The sequence below is a fragment of the Musca domestica genome, unplaced genomic scaffold (genome assembly GCF_030504385.1).
Source record: "Musca domestica strain aabys unplaced genomic scaffold, Musca_domestica.polishedcontigs.V.1.1 2, whole genome shotgun sequence".
NCBI lineage: Eukaryota > Metazoa > Arthropoda > Insecta > Diptera > Muscidae > Musca > Musca domestica.
The window spans coordinates 7243538-7261619 of record NW_026712249.1 but is presented as its reverse complement, the minus strand read 5'-3'; positions in this window follow the sequence as shown (position 1 = coordinate 7261619).

Here is an 18082-nt window from a genome sequence, read left to right as displayed (position 1 = left end):
TCCATAAATATTAGGTATAGAGTGGCTTCAAGCACATTACTGGTAAAAATCCGAAGTATATACAGGGCGAGACAAAAAACTGTCAAACGTCATTATTTTTACATTTTTTTTTTTAAATTTTATTGAATGAAAGCAAAAAATGTCGGAAATAGCAAGAGCATCAAATTTTAGAATAAGTTTAGATTTGTTCGAATTGGTCACCTTTGGCACGAATTATGTCCTTCAAACGGCGAAGAGCTTGCTTGAGGGAGGTCGACACTAAGGTATTTTTTAGTTCCAACCTTGCTTTCCAAAATACTCCAGACACAATAGTCCAACGGATTGGTATCCGGATATTTTGGTGGCCATTGTGCGCTGGAAATGAAGCGAGGAACCTCGTGCTGAGTGCGATGGTGCTGAATCCTGTTAGAATGTCCAAGGTCCGCGGCCAAAATGTTACAAACTGCTGGACAACGAACGTTTTCTCATCGGAGAAAACCAAATTCGGCAGTTCACCACTTTCGGCGAAGCGAAGCAATTATTTAGCTGTTTTTAGTCTATTTTCTTTCTGTTGCGGTGTAAGTTCTTGCACTTTTTGGAATTTCAATGGCATACCCCATTCATTTTTCAATATTTGCCGAATGGAATATTGCGATATGTTCAGCTCACGAAACATTTTTCGGCCACGGCAACGCGGGTTTCGATCACGTCGCTTCTTTACTTTTCGAACCATTTCTGCTGATGTTGCTGTTTTCTTCCGTCCACTTCCTTGACGTCGGGCTACGCTACCAGTATCACAGTATCACGAGACATAAAAGATTTATTAACATTTAAATGCTGAAGTGCTCTAACGATAGCCACATGTGGTTCTCCAGCCAAATATAAAGAAATCACACTATCACGCTTGAATTCCATCATGAATAACTTTTTTTCTGGAAAATTCTCACAAAAATGCTTTTGTACGCCTGTAAACAATATAATGAGCTGTCACTGGAATAATTGCAACAGCTATCGGATGAGTGGCTTAGAAATGACAGCCGTCTGAAGTTGGTTACAGTTTTTGCATCTTACCCTGTATATATAGTAGCCATAAAGCTGAGTGTTTTATAGTCATAGATAAACATAAACTTCTAAATGTTGGTAATATCAGACAGTTATAGATTAGGGTCGTATTTTGGAAACCTCGCAGACCATAAAAATATAAAAATATAATGTCTTAATTTTCGAAAAGATCACATGGACTGAAAAATGATTTTCTTTGAAAAAAATTTTCAATTTGACATTTGTAGCCTCTATAGAAGATTTCATTTCAGATTTTTATAGAACAATACCTGAGACAATATGCTTCGTTATTTGGATTCAGGACCATAAGACGGCTGTTTATGAAATGTGTGGACCGATTTCTGAAATGATTATTATTAAATATATTTTTAAGCAATATTTTGAAATTTCAATTTTAAAAAATCCCAATACATTTTTTATTTATTTATTTATTTTTTTTTTTTTTGAAGCTATTCCCCAATTATTTTGTGTCGGAAGTTTTCTTCATTTTTTGTCATAGGCTGTAGTACTCATTACGAATTTTAAATATGAAATTTGAAACGATTCCGTTGAATAATGTTGCTTAAATCATAAAAATACCCAATATCGGGAGAAACCGTTATATGGGGCTATACAAATACCTGGACCGACATGACCCATTTACAAACTAAACCTGTCTGCTGGTAAACTATGTACGTATGCAAAATCTTAACCTTCTGTCTCAATTCGTTCGATAGATAGCGTGTTTACAACAGTTGGGTAGGCAGACGGACAGACCGAATTTGTAGGGTCTATTATGAATATTTTGAGGAGATACAAACGGAATGACAAAGCTAATATACCCTCCATAGAATATTGGAGGGTATAATAACTTCTGCGGAGAATATCCTAGACAAAAACAAGGGAACTGATGGAGAGAGGTGTCTCTTTCCAAAAGCGAGGTATTCTCTGCCTCACCCCCTGGTAAACATTGTCATATTTCTCCACTATTAAACAAAAGTTGTTTTAATAAAAACTAGAATAATGGGATTTAGTCTAACTATTTTGCAACAAAAAAAAAAAAAAAAAAAAACATACTTCGACATTTTCCCAAAATTTGTGGATCTTCCCAAAATTCTGTAGTACATTTCGGTCGTTGTGGGGTAGGGTTTCACAGCTCCTAGCAATATAAATTTCCCAATTTTTGAAGATTTTATATTCTCACTCCATTCCCCTTCTGCAGCATCATGACAATAAAATATTTATTAAGCCTGACGGGATAACCTTCAAATAAATCAGATAATACATATTTATTCTGACACATGATATCACCACACCTGACAGCCTCTTACACACATACTTACATAGCGAAATAATCTGATTTTGAATACAAATTAATTCCGACCAATACAGACAGAGACATTGAGTTGAGTTGACAGAACGAGATGTTGGTTGTGATTTTTTTCTTATGTCTACTTTTGTTGTTTATGTATTCGACAGAATCTCATAATTTTCCACATGACTGGCGATGGATGTATGTGAGTGTGTGTGTGCACGTGTTAAGACATTTTTTGGTCCTTCCACTCGTCCATTGGGTATTAAAAGAACAGATTTTATGGATCGCCTTAATTTGATGGGCTATGAAAATGTTTGGAAAAATGGCCATCGGGAATTTTACTATACCAATTCTCCCCCAAAAAAATATGATAATCCTTTTTAATAATAATAATTCTCAATGGAAATTAAAAATGGGGTTGAATATTTTTTTGTGCTGGAGCGAAAAAATTAAGGAATTAAAACTGACCAAGGAAAATTGTTGGCAAAGAACGTCGGACAACGGTTAATAGATTTCCCCAAAGTCAATGAACGACGAAACTGAGAAAGAACCGAAATGAAATCAAACTCCCTTTCTCAAGGCCAGAGACAATAATGTGTTGTAAAATAATTTCAAATTCTACCTTTTAAAGTTGCCGAAACCAAGGCGAGAGGAGATGATTTTAGGTTCATTGTACTGGCAGGCAAAAAAGGTTGCTTTGCTACCAAAAAAATAAAGCCATAGCAAACAACTTTAATGGATGGTAGGTAAGGGTAAGCCAAAATATTGCCTAGAGAGTTTTTATTCTAAAAAGTGTTGTTGTCGCAACGCATCAACGATGATGATGATGGAGATAATGATGATGATCATCATCATCACCACCACCACCTCCATCAACTTTGTTGATGTTTTTCTTTTTCTATTTTCCATGACAAAGTTTTGTTCTTTTGCCTTTCGTATCCTGTGGGTACAAGTGATGTATTATGGAACACCGCTTTTTTTGTTGTTTCTCTTTTGATGCTGTTGTTGTTGTGGGAATTGAACCACCACCCCACACACACACATCATCACAGACAAACATACATGTCTCATTTTTAAATTCGTTATTAGAAAATACAAACAAATGTGTAAATAAATCACATTTTTATCATCTAACAAACTTGTACCCAGTGGGGATTTCCATTTCCAAGCCATTTTCCTTTTTTGTTTTTTGAGTAAGCCCCCCCCCCAAATTTTATGACATATGGCAAAGCTTTGGCCTGGGGACATAGGAAACAGCTAGGAATTTTAGACATGTTTGTAAACAACTTTCTTTTCTAATTGGTTTGGGCAGAGGCAGACTTTTTTCAATTTTAAATTTCCGACTTTAGTAAAAGCCTTTGGAAGCATAATTGATGTATTGGGCTCGATGCTTAAGCAGGATAATAAATTATAATATGTGAAATATTGTCAATGGAATAGGAACATATACCATCATATTTATGTTGGTTAGAAGACGTTTGGTGTATGTGACAGAGTAGAGACATCAATAACTAAACTGGTAATAAAAAGGCAACACTCGGGCGGATTGGACCCTTTGTGGGTGAAGTACCAGAAGGGATTAGCCGATGTATATCATCTTCCCAACAGATCTTGTGTTAGCCAAAATGTCTGTACGTGGGAAATTTGAGGAGATGGATGGATGGATTTGGATGTATATTCCGCTTTCTTTGGACGTTTTGTTATTCAAAATCTAAAACACTATTTGGAGGGATTCCTCAAGAATTCTCCTTGCGATCTCTGCCATGTTTATAACAAATCTTGTGTTGACAAGAATATTGCTTACCAAGTCTGAATGGAACCGGATGTTAATTTCGCATTTTATAACTTCATGGGTATTCAAAATTTTGACCCTTTGTGAGGGAGGCACAAGAAGGAGTGGGCCTATATATTCAATCCTCACACCAGTCTTTGGGTTAACAAAAATGTTGTGATTTGTGTAATTTGAAGAGAAACGAATGTTTATTTCGGTTTTCATAATCGTTTTGGTTATTTTAAACATTGGCCTTTTGTGGGGGAGGTACCAGAAGAAATGGTCCGATTTCTACTATCTTTATAACAAATCTTGTGTTGATAGAAATATTGAGATGTGCCAAGTCTAAATGGAATCGGATATTAATTTCGTGTTTTATGAGCTTCATATGAATATTCAAAATTTTGACCATTTGTGGGGGAGGTACCAGAAGGAGTTGACCGATATACTCCATCTTCACACCAGACCTTGGACTACCAAAAATATAGTACTTTGTGTAATTTGAAGACAATCCATCCATTTTATAAGAGTTATAATTATTCAAAATCTTAACCCTTTGTGGAGGAGGTACTTGATGGAGTGGACCGATATTTTCCATTTTTGTTGTTGGAGCAAAATCGGGTTATCCGTTCTCTTTCTGTGCAGTAACTTATTTTCATTGAAAAGCTTGACGTTTTGTATGGGAGGTGCCAGAAGGAGTGACCGATATTGCCCTTCTCCAAACTCGATCTAAGTTTTATAATAATATGTACCAAATTTGAATGAAATCGGATACTCCCTTTGAGGTTTATCGTGCGCACTAGCCAGACAGTGTAATTAAAAAACTACGTTTATTTTAATAACAAATTAAAATTTTGTTTTCCAAAGTCAAAAATGCCTACTTGAGGAAATTTTCCAACCAATTTTTGTTTTTCCCATGGACGAACCCTATGGAAATTGGTGAAAAACGGTTCAAATTTAGATATAGCTCCCACATATATCTTCAACCGATTCCGAGTTAATTGTGCACCAAATGGCAGTCCAAATGGCTTGAATTTTAGTACATCCGATCAAATTCAGTCTAGAAGCAAGTACATGAAATTATGTGAAAATGGGTTCAGATATAGCTACAGCTCCCATATATATGTCTCATCCGATTTGATTTTAAAGTTCCCCACTTTCGTAATATAACCCCACAACAATGATATTTGGTACCAGATATCCTATAGATCTCAGAAATACCTTTGCCAAATTTTATCGAGATCAACTCAGATTCGGCTCCCGTATATATCCTTTATCCGATTTCAGGTTTATTGTGCAAATAATGGTAAATATCAGCCCAAATGGAGTGAATTTCGGGACGTACGTTTCCATTTGATGGAACTCGGCTTCGATATATGATTTTTAAAAATAATCCTTTTCGAAGTGCACTCTAAAGCAATGATGTTTGGTATAAAAGATAAAATTTTTTTCAAATTTGTTGAAAATCGATTCAAAATTGGTTAGTTGCCTCTGACACAAATTTATAACTGATCTAAAGCTATAGGTTGGTAGGTGGTATGATCTACTTGAAATAAATTCGTTTGTTACGGGAGATATACTAAATATGCATGGTGGTGTAGGGTATCATATCTCCGGTAAACTTTTGACTTTTCCTTACAAGTTTAATCCTTTGGAATTATTTTCCAAGAGGATTTTTTTATTTTTTAATTTCTTTTTCTACTTTTATTTTTATTTTATTTATTTATTTATTTATTTTAATTATTTTTTTATTTTTTTTTTTGAATAAATGAGAGAAATATCGCATGGAATTGTTATTCATGATTGGGATTAATATCTCTCCAAATGTGAAGTTAGAGACAGGTTTTCTTCAAATCATGAATTTTTAATTTTTTTGCCAATATAGTATCTATTGTGGAAATATGGTACAACGGTCCACTGCTTATTCTTCCTTCCCCACTATTATTAAAAATTTTGTAAAATGACAAAATTTTAAAAAACCTCAGAAAACAGACGCCAAAGTATCTTAGCATTTTTTAACAAAATGTTATATACATTTCTGTTTGACTAGAGCTCATATTCACATCACCATCCAAAATGTGTAAAGGTTAAAAGACCTCCATTTCACACATTACCCTTTTCCAATCATGAACCACCTTAAATACATCTTCCCAAAAAATGGCATGTTTTCTCAATAAAAATTTAATAGATACTGAAAGGTATTGAATTAAATGGCCAACACTCCCGTTTAGAGAATGTATTGGTGTGTGTGTGTGTGCCAATGTGTTGGGGTCTGTTTTTGAAACAATGTAAACAAAAACAACGACACACACACATAAATTTCCAAAATGCCATAAAAGCAGACCCGTTTTGTATACAAAGTTGCACACATTCCACAACCATTTGCCGCAAATATCTACACATACTACATCATGGGCATATATATATACATGTAGTATACAGTGTACTCCCTGTAACTTCAATATTTTTAAAACCAGTAAAGAAAGGCCTAAAGTCGAGCGGGGCCGACTTTATGATACCCTACACCACTTTGCTAATTTAGTAGAGCTCCATATAACAATTAAAAGTTTTTATGGGAGAATTCAATTATACACGCTATTATTATAATTTAAAGTTCAAAGGACTAAATATGCCGAAGCATTTGTATCTTTCAAATTCGGACTTGTATTGCCCATTTGGTGCAAAATTTATTTGAAATCAGATAAAAGGAGCTATATCCAAATCTGAAGTGATCTCGATAAAATTTGACAAAGATATTTCTGAGCTGTATTTGATATATTCTCCTGAATATCGTTGTTACGGAGTGTATATTACGGCTGTGGGTAACAATACAACAAATCGGATGAACAATATATATGGGATCTATAGCTTTATCTGAACGGATCTTCACCAAATTTGGCATTCTAGCTTCTAGACTCGATTCGGTCGTATGTGTCAAATTCCATCCCATTTGGGCAAATATTAGACGTTTGGTGCACAATGATAAGTAAATCGGAAGAAGTTATTTGAACCGATCTCGATAAAATTTAGCAAATGTATTTCTGAGCTGCATTAGATACTTTTCCCCAAATATGGTTTTTACAGAGTGCATATTACGGCTGCGGAGGACAAAAATAACAAATCGGATGAATAATATATATGGGAGCTATAGCTATATCTGAACCGATCTCGATAAAACTTGGCAAAGATATTTCTGAGCTGTATTTGATATATTTTCCTGAACATCGTTGTTACGGAATGCATATTACGGCTGTGGGTAACACATACAATAAATCGGATGAACAATATATATGGGAGCTATAGCTATATCTGAAACTATCTTCACCAAATTTGGCATACTAGCTTCTAGACTCAATTCGGTCGAATGTTTCAAATTCCATCCCACTTGGGCAAATATTAGACGTTTTGTGCACAATAAAAGGTAAATCGGACGATCGGAGTTATATATGGGAGCTATATACAGATCTGAACCGATCTCGATAAAATTTCGCAAAGGTATTTCTGAGCTGCATTTGATTTATTCCCCCAAATATTGTTGTTACAGAGTGCATATTACGGCTGCGGAGGTCAAAAATAACAAATCGGATGAAAAATATATATTGGAGCTATAGCTATATCTGAACCGATTTCGATCAAATTTGGCATACTTATTTTGAGGTCCAATCTGATCGTACGTGCAAAATTCCATACTATTCGGACTGATATTACATGTTTGGTGCACAATAAAAGGCAAATCGGATGAAGATATATATGGGAGCTATATCTAAATTTTTACCAATTATCTCCAATTTCAATAGGGTTCGTCCTTGGGCCAAACAAATGATTTGTGCAAAATTTCATCTGGATAGGGCAATTAATGCGAACTGACGGACATCGACTCAGAAAGTGATTCTATGCAGATCATCAAAAGAAGCTATGGGTCTATCTCTTTTCCTTTTACCTGTTACAAACAAATGCACAAAGACACAATACTCCGACCAACTTGTGGTGTAGGGTATAATGAGCTCGGGGTAAAGCCAGAAAGTGCAGCAACTTACACCGCAACAGAAAGAAAATAGACTCAAAAGAGCTAAAGAGTTGCTTCGCTTGGCCGAATTTGGTTGTTTCCGATGAGAAAACATTCGTTGTCCAGCAGTTTGTAAACAAACAAAATGATCGTGTTTACTTACCAAAGAGGTCAGCTGAAAAATCGATCACCTCAAGCAAGCGCTTCGCCGGGATGGGTCCAAAATACCGCAGAGCGTGCGACGGTTTCATTGCCGGTTTGAAGGCCATAACTCGTGCCAAAGATGACCAATTCGAACAAATCTAAACTTATTTTAAAATTTGATGCTATTTGCGACCGTTTTGCTTTCATTCAATAAAATTTAAAAAATATAAAAATTATGGCGTTTGACTTTGTTGCAGTTTTTTTATTTCACCCAAAAGACCATCTGCCTCTTAACGTTACAATTTGAGGTGCAAATGTCTGAGAGAAAATAATTTAAAAAGGTTCCTCCCACAAATTTACCAAACTTGTGAAATATTATCCAATATTTATCTCAAATCTTTAAGAACCTAAATAATAATTTTTTCTTGAAAATTATTTGTTCATATCTCCCAAACAATATTCCAAATTCTCTTTTCCCCTATGACATTAAGCATAGCTTACTGTATCAACCCACATGTTTGATCAACAATGTATGTGTCTGTGTGTGTAAAGCTGCAAATTATTCCATCCGGAGTATTTACCCCACATATATTTTTCCACTGCCACAAGCAGCGTGGGTGGGGGTAAGGAAAAGAAAAGAAAACAAAAAACCAACGCCACCAAACTCATTTGAAAATTCCTCAACTCGCATCGAATGTCACGTATCCTGTTCGAGTAAACATTCCCCTGCTATCCAGCTCCATTCTGAATTTTAGGCCATATTGTTGTTATTCATTGCCTTTTTTTTAACATCCAACAGCCATGAATAACATGATACTTTTCGAATCATGTTAATGGCTTGCCATCGATTGAGCCGCACATGTGTATGAGTGTGTGCTTGTGTGTGTGTGTGTGAGTATTGTTGTTAATCGAACTCTCAACACCCATTCATTTAACGATCTGCCCTTTGAACAAATAAACATTTATTGGTTTCCAATTACAAAGCAATGTAGGTCGACCATCCAACACGTTTGAGCGAACACTCAAACCGACACTGGATATGAAGTGTGAACCATCCGGCTTTTTTACAAGTGTAAAATGAGCAGTGAGCAACGAGAGTGATGGATTTAATAATGAAAATAGCATGTGCCATGAATTGAGTGGATCTAATGTGAAGTGTTTTTCACTTATTTAAATATGGCATGGTAGCGTTGATGATATTCGATAAAGATGATTTCAGCGTAGCAGGATATCAATATGTTTTTTCTAACATTTATTTTTACTTCCTCCAAATAGTATGCAATAATAATTACCAAAACATAATATTTTTGTATTTGTACCAAACATAGTCATTGTTTTAATTCAATTGAAAACCTAAAAAAATTAGCACTATAATGTATAAGTATGATTTTTATAATTTATTATCCCTTATTATACCCTCAGTTACAGAGCTACAGATAATATATAACAAGTAAAAAGCTGAGTTCGGCTGAGACGAATTTTGAATATCCTCCACCATTTGGAACGAATTTGGCCATTTTCAAAAAATAAATCCATTAAAAATTATGTTAAAATCTTCAAAATATCGAATGTAGCTGTTATATTAGGGTTTATACGACGACATGCACCTGCATAGGTAACTTTTTTTATATGCCATTATAATAATCAAATGCAAATATAGGTCAATAATGTAGCTAAACTCATCAATGTACCGAATATAGGGAGGTGCCGTTATATGGGGGCTATACGAAGACGTGGACCTGTAAAGAAAATTTTCTGTCTTAGGCTGTATATTACGAACTTCATATACCAAATTTCAAACAATTCCGGTGAATAATGTCGCTAAAATCATCAAAATATCGAAAATGGGGGGTATATGGAGGGCTATACGAAGGCGTGGACCTGCACGGACAATTTTCTGTTAAGTTAAAAAGTATCAATCGGTTCTGCCGGCAGACTAATCCACTCAGCCATTTTTCGATTATTTTAATATATTTTGACTTCTGTATGATTACTCAAACTGTTGACCCTCTATGGAGTGGGTTCTGAAGGAATGAACCAATATTCTCTATTGCGTATCGGACCTAAATAAATTCTATATAAATATGGGGTAACTTGGTAACAAGTTAGTAACTTCCTTCACTTTACATGACACATTTTTATAAAATGTTTACATGTGCGTGTTGTACCAGGTATAGTCGACCAAAGTATTCCATGTTCATGCTTCATCATATACATTTAAATATTGGAATGCGCAAAATTACAAGAGAATCAAACATTATATTCAATTTATGGGAAATCATAAATTCCATATTCATCTCAGGTTTCTGGTTGAGAGAAATATGAGCTTCATGGTTATTCAAAATTGTGACCCTTTGTAAGTGAGGCACCAGAAGGAGTCGATCGTCACGACTTCACGACAGATTTTGTGTTATTAGAAATAATGGGATGTGTAAAATAAAAAGAGAATCTGATGCTTATTTCGCGTTTTATGAACTTCATGGATATTCAAAATTTCGACCTTTTGTGGGGGAGGTACCAGAAGTGGTGGACCGATATGATCCATCTTAAAACCAGACCTTGGGTTAATAAAATTATTGGTTTGTGTAAAATTGGAAGACAATCGGACTCTTACATCACATTTGATTAGAGTTGTAATTATTCACAATTTTGAAACTTTGTGGGGAAGGTACTCCATAGAGTGGACCGATGTAGTCCATTTTCGCACCTGACCTAGCACTGACGCATATTTTTTGGATTTGCAAAGTTGGAGCAAAATCGGATTTCTGTGCAGAAAATACATTTTTGAAAATTTTCATATTTCGTGGGAGAGGTGTCAGAAGGAGTGGACCGATATTATCCACCTCCGAGCTCGATCTAAGTTTGACAAAAATATTACGATGTACCAAGTTTGGACCCAATCGGATATTCCATTCGAGAGTTATCGTGCGCACCAGCATCGGACATCGCTAGATCGACTCCAAATGTCCTGAAACGAATTTGGTCCAAAGAGACCTAGGGTCTAAAACCGTTATTTCGACTAGGCACGTTTTGACTGTATCAAATGATATATACCCTCTGCAGCCATTTAGCTGAGGGTATAAATACTATTACAAAATGTTATGTCGCACATAACAATATTTCTACCAAAAAATATCAGGTATGAGGAACGGATAGAGCGGACTTTTCCTTCTGATACCTCCACCACAACGGATCAATATTTTTAACAACCTTATACTACACAAGATCTACTATGGTGATCTAATATCTCGGTCTTCTCTTTCTGGCACCTCCCCCGCAAAGGATAGCATTTTTTAATAATTATAACTCTCATAATATGCGAAATACATCAATGATTTTCTTCGAGCCTGAATATGAAATTTATAAGCCCACACTCTCTGGTACCTTCTCCACTTTTTACCATTTTGAATAATTATAACCCTATACATACGAAATATATCTGCGTTTTTTTTTTTTTTTTTTTTAAATCGTAAAGGGTATGTTGACCCATTCGGTCTGGCATATAACCAAAAAAAAAAAAAAAAACAAGTAAGCAAAGGCTATAGCCGTGCGGGGCCGACCATGTGATACACTACAACACTACATAATGGTAGAAGTCCCCTTATGTCCAAATCCATTTTGGAAGATTTTGCTTTTGAAATTGTGTCATAGACCTTTTTGACTAGGGACATTTGCCCAATACTTACGCAAACCATCGTCCTGTTAGTTACAGCTAAATATAATCCGATGGTCATCCAAAATGCTACACTTCTTCCATGTCCTTTACTCTCTTCTCATGCAAAATTTCGTGTCGATTGGTTTCAATTGTGTGATAAAGAAAATTTTTCTGTGTTTGGTACATTTGAACCCCTAAATATTTTTCGATCATCTCCAAATATCTCTGAATTTAGACCAATCTATATGATTTGATTGTCTCTGATATTTGGATATATTCGACAACGAAATCAACACAAAAAGCCAATAGTTCGCCTTTTTGGGTATTTTGGATATCGTCTGTAAGTTATTTTCAACGTCTCGGTAAAATATAATTTTTTTTTCTCACAAAAGTAGAGGTCCATTCTTCCCGCTGTCCTAAACTCTAACTTCATGCGAGATTTCGTGACCTTTGGTTTCTATTTGTGACCTTTATAAGGGCTGCAAAATCAGAAACATTTTTAGTTGTTGGTCCATTTAAACCCTAAATATATTGCAGGCATCTTTGAAAACAATAGGCCTAGCCATTCTGAGCCTAAAACTACTCTTATGACAATTTTCGTGAGGATCGGACGATAATTGCAATCTGTATATAATAACCCCAACCTGTGTTGTAAGGTGAAAAATATTACAAAATGTACACTTGAATATTATAAGTCAAATTGAAAAAATCGATAAAAAAATATGAAAAAATGAAAAAATGTCACAAAATACTACAAAATCTATATTAACATCATTATTGGTATGTTTTTATATTTTTTTAGATTTTATACTTTCTATGTCAAGAGGGCATTCTGAATTGACAAAATTTGTCAAAATCGCTCCAGCCAATCTGGAGATAAAGCTTTCTAGCTAACATCCCCTTCCTTTGTATATTTGCATTGTATATATTTCGCTATATATATCCGATATTTTTACTATCGGCATCTACGTAACGGTCAGAATTGACTTGTTCGTCTACTTGTGATATCGCCGGCATTAAAAATATTCGCGGTTTAATGGAAAATTTGACTTTTATTTATCACAAATGCTATGGTCTATTACAACCACTAAATGTTACCTGATGACCATCAAAATTGGAAGGCTTCTGTCAAGCACAAAGCTCTAGCCCCATGCTAACTTTCGCTTCGATTGGTCCATGCACTCAGCCACTTTACGAAATTTAATAGTAGTTATATGGCTTATATGTTCGTCCACGCCTTGTATGTTCATAAAATCAGAGAACCTGGTTTTATAGACGAATTTTCCACCTCTGTGAAGCTATTAACCAACACTTTTTGAAAAAAGAGAGTATTTTTCGTAATGCCAATTTGGGAGGGTTGACAAAAAAACTAACTTTTCAAAAAATATCATAATTAAAACACCTTCACTGGGGACCGGACCTTATCCCGCCGCTTTCTTCCCTGTTGTCTTGTACATTTTATAACTATCATTTATTAGCTTACTTGTAATGTACAAGGCACGTTATGTTTATTATTTTTACCCAACTGGACATACCTTCTATATTGCCATAACAAGAAAGGCTGAAAGTAGCACATGAGCCTACAACATTTTTGCCGAGGCATTCCGTTTTTCAATAATCTTTACTGAACACTCATAAACAGTCCATTCAAAATTCAGTCATTTATGACCATATATAATTTTCATCATCATCATTACCAGTTCCATTTACGATTTGTCATTAATCATTTGAAAATATTCAAGAATATCTTTTATTAATGCCAATAAAAATATCAAATGTGTAATATCTTTCCCTCCGATTTTCGTGGGTGGTTGAAATCATCCCCAAATATCGAAAATGAAACAGATGATGTCTTTCTTTTACAAATCACTCGGTTATAGAAAGATGCCCTGAAAAAAACATATGCTAAGACTCCCGTCGATTTGGCACGTAATTTTATGCCGTTTTGGAACATGACAACGGAAACCATATTTGAAATTGGTTTGATTGTATCTGGATGCGTGTTGTGTCATTGTTTGTGTTTGCGTGCGCGTGTGACCATAAAGAGACACACTTCTTAATTACTTGAGCTACAGAAGTACCCCCTCCAACTGCCAATTTCACAGTTGTCAGTGATGTTGGAGTATCACCATCATCATGCCAACATATTCGACACGGATTTCATTCGACAAAGTAATGAGTATTTTTTATGTAACTGGCATTCTGTGGGGGTCTTAGCCATGTATCATAAAATTATTTATGACCCCAAACCAGGGTGTTCTTACTGCCCCACAAAGTGAGGAATTATTCAAAAGACTGTTACGGGACGGGAAATGTCTTTAAGGAATTGCAGGAACAAATATCCTTAATTTCGCTAATCAAATAAAAACAGAAGAATGTTTTCTTCTTAAACGGAAGAAAATTAGAAAAAACAAGTAAAAAAACATTAAGTTCGGCCGGGCCAAACTTTTAATACCCTCCACCCTAGGGTAAAAGAACATTAGAAGAAATGTGGCAAAAAACATTAAAATGCCGAATATCGGGAGGTACCGTTATATAGGGGCTACACCAACACGTGCACCTATAATTACAATGTTTCGCCACACGAACTAGGACCCATTATGACCCACAAATACCAACTTTTACACAAATCAGTGAAAAAATGTGGCATAAATCATCAAAATACCGAATATCGGGAGGTACCGTTATATGGGGACTATACCAGAACGTGGACCTATACATGCAATGTTTTGCCACACGCTCAGGGACCCGTTGTGACCTACAAATACCAATTTTCAGACAAATCCGTGAAAAAATGTGGCATAAATCATCAAAATTCCGAATATCGGTAGGTACCGTTTTATGGGGGCTATACCAAAACGTGGACCTATACATGCAATGTTTTGCCACACGCTCAGGGACCCGTCATGACCTACAAATACCAATTTTCAGATAAATCCGTGAAAAAATGTGGCATAAATCATCAAAATTCCGAATATCGGTAGGTACCGTTATATAGGGGCTACACCAACACGTGCACCTATAATTACAATGTTTCGCCACACGAACTAGGACCCATTATGACCCACAAATACCAACTTTTACACAAATCAGTGAAAAAATGTGGCATAAATCATCAAAATACCGAATATCGGGAGGTACCGTTATATGGGGACTATACCAGAACGTGGACCGATATATCTCATTTTCAATACCAACCATCCTAGAGACAATACACACAATTGTGCCAAATTTCAAAGGTCTACGTCAAATAATGTGGGCTCTATCGTGATTTCAACAGACAGACAGACAGACGGACAGACAGACAGACGGACAGACAGACAGACAGACGGACATCGCTAAATCGTCTTAGAATTTTATGCTGATTATGAATATATATACTTTATGGGGTCTACGACGAATATTTAGAGGTGTTGCAAACGGAATGACAAAGTTAATATACCCTCCTACCCATGGTGGAGGGTATAAAAATGCCACGAATTCTTGATTCAGGTGACAACTAAGCCAATTAAAAAACTAAAATTTTGAACTAAAATTTTCCACACTTTATATATCCAAGAAAAACTCCATTTTTGATACCCCACACCACATGGTGGTAAGGGTATTATGTCTTTTTGTACATCTGTTTTGTAACATGGAGAAAAAAGCGAGATAGACTCATAGCTACTTTTGAGGATCTTCAATCAATCAATTCTAGGTTGAATCAATTTCTAAGTTGATTCATGAATTTCAGTACGTCTATCCATGTAGTTTTGGGAACAGAATACAGGTCACATTTATTATCCAATTGAGATGGAATTTTCCAAACAATATTTGTTTGGCCCAAGAACGAACCCATTTGGTGAGAATCGGTTCAAATGGCTACCATATATATCTTCAACCAATGTTAATTGGGCACCATACAACAACAATGATATTTGGTACCAGATATCAGATACAGCCCAGAAATACCTTTGTCAAATTTTATGTAGATCTGATTAGATTTGGATATAACTCCCATATATCTTTATCCTATATCAGATTTCTCGTACATCAATTGGCTACTAGGCCAAATGAACTGAATCTTAGCACTTCCGACTGAATTCAACCTAGAAACAAGTGCTTTAAATTTGGTGAAAATTGGTTCAGATATAGCTAAAGCACCCGTATATATGTTTCATCCGATTTGGGGTTTTATGTCCCTCACTTGCGTAATAGGCACTCCACTACAATGGTATTTGATATCGGACATCAGAGAAAGCTCGAAAATACCTCTGCCAAATTTTATTCAGATCGGTTCAGACCTTTATATACCTTCGATATACATATATATTCATTAGATTTTACTATTCAACCCAATTTTTCTATTTTGTGAAACTCGGTCCTGAAACTCTATTGCTCCAATAATATAATCCTTATCGAAGTCATATCATGCACTATACAGCAAAGTTATTTGCTACTACAGGTACAAAAGCCTCCGTCAAATTTGTTGAAAATCGATTCAGTGTTGGATATAGTTCCTAAATTGTGACTTCCGTAAAATCTTAATACCCATTCAAATAAGATTCATAGTTGGTATTATCTACTCAACATAATTTCCCAATACAAAATTTTTTGTTACGGGAGCTCTACTAAATAAGCATACTGGTGTAGGGTATCATATAGACAGCACTGCCCGATTTTTGACCTTCCTTACGTGTGTTTTATACCCTCAGCCATATGGCTAGATAGGACCAAAACGTGCCTAGTCGAAATAACGGTTTTAGACCTTTTGGACCGTTTCAGGACATTTGGAGTCCATCTAGCGATGTCCGTTCGTCCGCCTGTCTATGTGGCTGGATGGTGCGCAAGATAACTCCTGAAGGAAGCATCCGATTTGGTCCAAACTTGCTACATTGTAATATTATTACCAAACTTAGATCAAGTTTGGAGATGGACAATATCGGTTCACTTCTTCTTGTACCTCCACCATAGAATGCCAGCATTTTCAAAGAAAATAATTTACTGCATAGAAAGAGAAAGGATAATCCGATTTTGCTCCAACTTTAAAAATCCCAATATCTGCATCCGTCCTAGGTTAGGTGCGAAAATGGACAATATCAGCCCAATATCGTACCTCCCCCACAAAGGGTTCAAATTTTTTAATAATTATAACTCTTATAAATCTGATATTAGGGTCCTATTATCTTCAAATTACACACATAACAATATTTTTATTATCCCACGGTCTGGTGTGAAGATGCAATATATCAGTCCACTCCTTCTGGTACCTCCCACACAAAGGGTCAGCATTTTGAATATCCATGAAGCGCATAAAACGCGAAATTAACAACCGATTCCATTCGGACTTGGCATATCTCAATATTTCTATTAACACAAATTCTCTTATATAGATGGCAGAGATCGGACAATTCCTTCTGGTACCTCCCCCACAAAAGGTCAACGTTTTGAATAACCAATACAATTAAAAAATCCGAAATAAGCGTTATATATTCTTTTCATATTTCACACATCTCATTATTTTTACTAACACTAAATCTGCTGTAAAGATGGGAAATATTGGTCCACTCCTTCTGGTACCTCCCTCACAAAGGGTCAACATTTTGAATAGCCATGAAGTTCGTAAAACACGAAATTAGCATCCGATTCCATTCAGACTTGGCACATCTCAATATTTCAATCAACACAAGATTTGTTATAAAGATAGTAGAGATCGGACCATTTCTTCTGGTACCTTAGCAAAAAAGGGTTAACATTTTGAATAACCAAAACGATCATTAAATCCGAAATAAACATCCGGTTTTCTTCATATTTCACACAACCCCTTAATTTCCACTAACACAAGATCTGCTGTAAAAATGGGATATATATGGGATATCCACCAATTGTGGTACCTCCCTCATAAAGGGTAAACATTTTGAATATCCATGAAGCTCATAAAACACGAAATTAACATCCGATTCCATTCAGACTTGGTACATCTCAATATTTCTATAAACACAAGATCTATTATAACGATGGTAAAGATCGGACCATTTCTTCTGGTACCTGCCTCACATATGGTTCAAGATTTTAAAAAACAAAACGCTCAAAGAAAGCTCCCATCCCTCTTCAAGTTACACACATACAAACATTTTTGCTAACACAAGATCTGTACCTCACCCACAAAGGGTCACAATTTTCAATACTTTT